The sequence below is a fragment of the Chenopodium album genome, chromosome 1, assembly GCF_948465745.1.
Source record: "Chenopodium album chromosome 1, dcCheAlbu1.1, whole genome shotgun sequence".
Classification (NCBI taxonomy): domain Eukaryota; kingdom Viridiplantae; phylum Streptophyta; class Magnoliopsida; order Caryophyllales; family Amaranthaceae; genus Chenopodium; species Chenopodium album.
In genome coordinates, this window is record NC_137834.1 from 24,895,520 (window position 1) to 24,901,337 (window position 5,818).

Consider the following 5,818-nt stretch of genomic DNA (forward strand, 5'->3'; position numbering starts at 1 on the left):
TGAGTTTTAATAATAATATTGATATTGATTATAAGGACTTAAAGAATTTTATTTTATTTTTGTAAAAAAAACAATCTCCAATATCAACGATTTCCAATTTCTAAAGAACAATAACCCAAATTGACTTACAAATTCTTTCATTTTTGATTCTGAAGCAGTTCCTAAGAGTATATATATCATAGAGCTGGTCATATGTAGCCTGACCTACTAGCCCACCCGGCTCGATTTTGGAAAAACAAAGAAAACAAATTTGGGCTAATTGACTACCTTCAAGGAAAAACAAAGAAAGGTCTCCTAAATTGGGAAGCTTGAAAGCTCAAATCTTTGATTAGATTACTCTTATACGGTCGGTTTGGTTTCGGGTTCATTTACATACGATTCGGGTCGGTTTTCGATTTAAAAAAAAAAAAACGGTTTTTAATTGGTTCAGTTCTCATTTGGGTCAGTTTGTTTCGGGCAGTTAAACGGTTTCGGTTTGAAATTTGACAACACTATACCTATTAGTCTACTCTATATCTATCTACTTGTATTGAAGCCTTTTTTTTTGTCAATTGCATAGGAAAATACGAATGAAGTAGAGGTGATAAAAAATCGGGCCGAGTCGGGCCTTAACACAATTTCTCATGTCCAAACCCATAAAAAAGAAGCGGGCTTATCGGGCCAAAACGGGCTTTTTGGGGCTGGGTTCGGGCATTTTAACTAAAAATGCATTTTTATGTCAACCCAAACCCGCCCTATTTTCGGGCCGGATCAGGCTGGGCTAGGCCATTGTTGATCACCTCTAGAATGAAGTGCTACATAATTAGTCTTATCAGATAACTCTTTCTTTTGGAATTGTATCCAAATTTATTTATTTATTTATTTTTTTTGACAACAGCAAAACCCTAAATTAATCATAAACTAAAGTACACACTAGAACATTAGGGGTAGAACCATATAACAACTTTCTATTCGAAAGCCATAGGATTTCGGTGGGATAAGACACTTTCCTTTTTGAGCCACTCATCCTGCAAAACAAAGGGTTAGTAAAGATAGAAGAAGTTAAACTTCTTAGAGATTGACTTTTCCTTCTAGCTCTAGAACGACAAATAGAAACCAATAACTTCAAATTCTGAGAAGAGGGGTTGTTGGGGCTTGCAGCAGACTTCAACGGGGAGTAGACTGGAGCAACTGGAAGGGGCACCGACGTACTTTCACACGATGACACTTGATCAACCATACCTATGGTCGGATCATCTTGTGCCAAATTTGGAGTTGCTTCACACCTATCATGCCCTTTCACAGGGGGGTGTCTAATCTCCATTGGTGTAAAAACTTCTTGAGTTTCTACACAATCCATCTTCTTTGGAGGATCGAGTACTCGAATGCTAATAAAATCCTTCCTCGAAGAGCAATAGTAGTGTAGTGTCCGTCCTTTAGAATTCGCTCCATACATTGTTGGAGTGAGATGCAAATAGGAATCAATACGTTTTCGATTACAAAACCGATAACTTGACCCTGTAAGATTTGGGTTTTTTGTTTCTGAAGTTGACTTCAGATCAGAATTGTTATCAACAATGTCGGGCCTTCGATCTTGATCGATAGGGTTAACTTTACCCTTCTCCGAATTTAAAGATTTGCCAGCAACATCCTTTTCCTTTTTGGTGACATCTTTTACACCAGTACACCTACGAACACAACCATCTCCACTACCATCTTTTTCCTTTCTTTTCCCTTTTATCCCTAACTTCCTCTTTTTTTCTTCTTTCCCAATTTTAGCATAATCTCTAAACATTTTATCCTCTCTTGTAACTGCAAGTGCCTCATTAACAAAATCTGAGGATCAACCCAATAAAGATATCACCTCATTGAGTTTTTGTTGAAACTCTCTGTTGGTCGGATCAATCCTAATTGCTTGTGCAAGATCCATGAAAGCTAATTCGGGTTTATTGAGCCCTAAAGCTACCACCGTCCTTCTAAAATAAGCTTTCACATTAGAAGTATCATAACACAAAACTGCAGAACACAACTGACCCACCTTGTCAAAGTTTTCCTCTTTGACATAACAAGCACCCAAGTTCAGATTAAGAGACACGGCTAGGCTCGAAAAAACTGATTTATCTTCATCATTACCCACCGTAACAAAAGATAATAGCTTGAGTGCAAGAGATTATTTAGAAAGCGCTAATCCCATATTACACTGTTTGTAGAAGGCATTACCTTCATCTTTCAAACCCCTAACAAATTCCAGAATACCATAAGGATTCTCCAACTTTCCAACTAAAAGCTCTAGTTTATGTGAAGATATATCATCTTCTTCAACATGAGAAATACACAAAATCCCCCTGAGTTCTTCAAATTTATCCATAAAAATTTAAAACTAAGACAAGCTTTAAATACCAAACAACTAGAAAATAAGGTTCAAACTGATAAACAAAGAGACAACAAGCTTCTCCATAACCAAACAAGACATACCAGAGAGACCATTATAAAGAACACCTCGGCAAAGCCGCAGAGCCCCGTCAGATGCGCCGTTAGCAGCACCTACACCACCCCGAACAACAGTGGTATTACAACCAATCACTAGTCCTTCGATCTTGAAAGGTAGAAGATCGAAAAAAGTTCCCCCAAAATCGAAATCTGAAACCCTAACCCTAACTTTTCTTCAAGAAAATTAAAATGTTTGGGTTAGCTAGGAGGAACCGCACTTGAATAGTCGCCTAGGTCGTCAAGAAATGCTCGCCGACGACCTTGGTTGAGCACTAGTGCTCTAGCCGCCGGCGGCAGGGGTGGTTTGAGGGGGCTCTGTTTTTGTTTCTAGAGAGAAGGAGGAGTGTTTCTGTTTTATGTAAATAAAAGAATTGCCTTTAGTTATGTTATTGATGTATCCAAAGTTAATTACGGTGTATTAACTTATGGCCTTATGCCAAAGTTTTTGTAATTTAGTACTTCGTATAGTAATTTTTTCGGAGTTCTTTTTTTCATTTTTTCAGAGGCATCACTTTTTAAATAAGGATTTTTAAGTTTAGGTGCATGCATCACTAGCCTTTTTAACTAATAAATTCTCTCTATCTCTTGCATATCATATGGACTCCATTTCTTTTTTCCTCAACCTTTTGCTACTCTGTAAACTACCTAGGAATCCATAAAAATCAAAATGATGCAATTAAACAAACGAAAGGCATTACTATTTCTAAAACACTACTCCCTTTAATTTGTTCATAAATAATTAACACATTTTCCTTTATCGTCCGTACTTGAATAATTGACACATTACTCAAATTGGCAAGGACTTGCTAATTTTTTAACTGCTTTTGAAAAATCTTAAACAATTTGGTTTATATTAAAATATCCGACCCATGCAATGCATCCATAAATATTATAAGATTCCACTTTATAATTAAAAAACTAGTGTGTAGCCGGGGAGTTGCACCAAGTTGTTACTTTAATTATTCCTTGTGATTATATGTATTTGATATTTATAATGTCTTTTTTTAATTAGACCTTTTGACTATCAATTATATACATTTTTTATTCATTTCCATAACATAGTTGATCATTGGCTTAGGTGGTTAAATAACCATCTTTCTTATAAGAGGTTGGTGTTTGAAACGCCTTATCACCATTTTTTTATATGAAGCAATATTGGGTGACATGGCATAATGATTCAGGTTTATTGTGTAGTGACGATGTGGCATAATGAGAGTTGGAGTAAGTGACGTGACGTGCTTTACGTGGCCTAGAGACGTTCGCCTCTAAGGCGGTCTCTTTGGTTAAGAGACTGCTTCTTTAGAGGCGGTCTAAAGTTTCAAAACTTGAGACCTGTTATCTTAGAAAAGTCTCTTTGGGTAGTTGAAATATTAAAATTGTAGAAGCATAAAAGGCCCTTTTTGTCAAAAAAGCGGTCTCTCGTTTTAAAAATTGAGACCCGTGAACTTACAAAAGCAGTCTCTTTTATGAGTTCAAGAGAGACCAGTTATGTTAGATAGGCGGTCTCTTGCTACATTATATTTTAAAAAAAATTACGAAAACAAATATACAATTTCTTTGCTCGAAAAAAAATAATACAATCTAAGGTATATCTATTAATCTGTAGTACATAATACATACAAAGTATTTACATATTAGATACGGAGTACTTCGTAATTTGTATTATGTACTCCGTGTTAGATAATTTATCTAGGTACTATAATCTATTAATCTGTAATCACATAAAAAAAATTAACACTAAAAATGAACTATCATCCACTTGTTTCATTGGAGTGATTATCTTCATCATCATCCGTTACCATCCTCGCCATCTATATCATATCACCGTTAAACATTAGCTCATAGATAACCTATAATAAGAACAAACAATAATAAGGTTAGATTTCCACTAAACACAAGCAACAAAAATTATAGATTTACACTAAATAAAAGCTATACAAAGTTAAATAAAATTGAATTCATAATACTAACAATGTACAGATAAATAGTGAAATTAAAAAGCAAAAATAGAAAGAAAAAAATAACCAAAATAAAAATTCAGAAATTACCCATTTTGTATAATCACAAATTATATCAAAAAATTTACAATCGAAATAAAATAGTAAAAAATAAACCAAAAAAAAAAAAAGTTTAAACTGGTAAGATCTAAAACGAACATTAGAATAGAAAATGAAAATGAAAACTATTTTTTCAAAATCAAAATAAAAATGCAACAATAAAAATTGAAGAATAAAAATAAAAAACAGAGGTTATAAAATCTAAAAATGAAAATAAAAATTAGATCTAAATAATTATTTTAAAATTATTAGACTTGAAAACCAAAAGCAAACAAGAGTAGATGAATAGATCTTAATCAAATTATGAAAATGATATTTGAAGAACATAAAATGAAAAACAAAAACAATATGTTTAACAAGGCCAACCTTGAGACCAAGAAATCGAGCAACTTGACTAACCCACTCACAATCACAACACTAAATAATTATTAACAGCAATAACATGAACCCTTTACCTATCAAAGCATTGAGGTAGTCTGATAATATTGCAAAATGAGAATCAACACTCCCTCTACCAATAAATCTACAATTTTTACTTCATTTTAGCGAGATCTAAAATAAAAAATAAATTAAAAATAAGGGTATGAAAAAACAATTGAGGTAATAGAATGAAGCGATTATTTTTTGAAAAAAAAACCCGTTCTTAGTGGTAAATCAAGAGGAGAAGCTCAAACGCCATTAAAAGGTACTTTTGAAGCTCAATTGGTTTGTATATGGAGACGAATTGAAAGCGAAAAAATTTATATAGTACCGAGGTTGAAGAAAATGATAAACATAAAAAATTTAGGTTTAAATTATGAAGAAAAGATGAATTGAAACAAGAAATGGAGGAATTGAAATTGAAATGTGAATGAAATGGTTCACGAAAAGAAGGAAAAAGGAGTTTGAGGTAAGAGGAGGAGAGAGAGAGAGGAAGAGGAGGCGGATTGAAGAAGGAAAATTGGGGGGAAAGATTTTAGGGTTTAGTTATATTTTATTCATGGAAATAAGCTAGGGAGACCGGTTAAGCTCACCACAGGTCTCTCCAAAACATATACTAGTATTTTTTTATTTTTTTTTATTTTAATGAAAAGAGAGACCGGTTATGTAAAAACATAGGTCTCCCCTTTTTAATTTAAAAATAAAAAAATTGAGAAAGACATGTTATCTTTGAGAAAGGGTCTTTGTTTTTTTTTCTTTTTTTCAAAATACTACGAATGAGACCGGTTGTTTGTAATGTTAGGTCCCTTGAAACACAGAGACCAGTTATTTGATTAACGAGTCTCTTATTTCGGGCCTATTTGGGCATTTTT

At 33.5% G+C, this 5,818-nt stretch overlaps 1 long non-coding RNA gene across 1 annotated transcript; it reads right to left on the reverse strand.

Annotated features, from left to right (window-relative positions):
- Window positions 1-4,044: 4,044 nt before the first annotated feature.
- On the reverse strand, window positions 4,045-5,442 carry LOC145574904 (uncharacterized). Its single transcript, XR_014098221.1, has 2 exons — window positions 5,164-5,442; window positions 4,045-4,319 (listed from the first exon to the last, which is right to left on the reverse strand). It is a non-coding gene; the product is annotated as an uncharacterized LOC145574904 (long non-coding RNA).
- Between the last annotated feature and the right edge of the window lie 376 nt (window positions 5,443-5,818).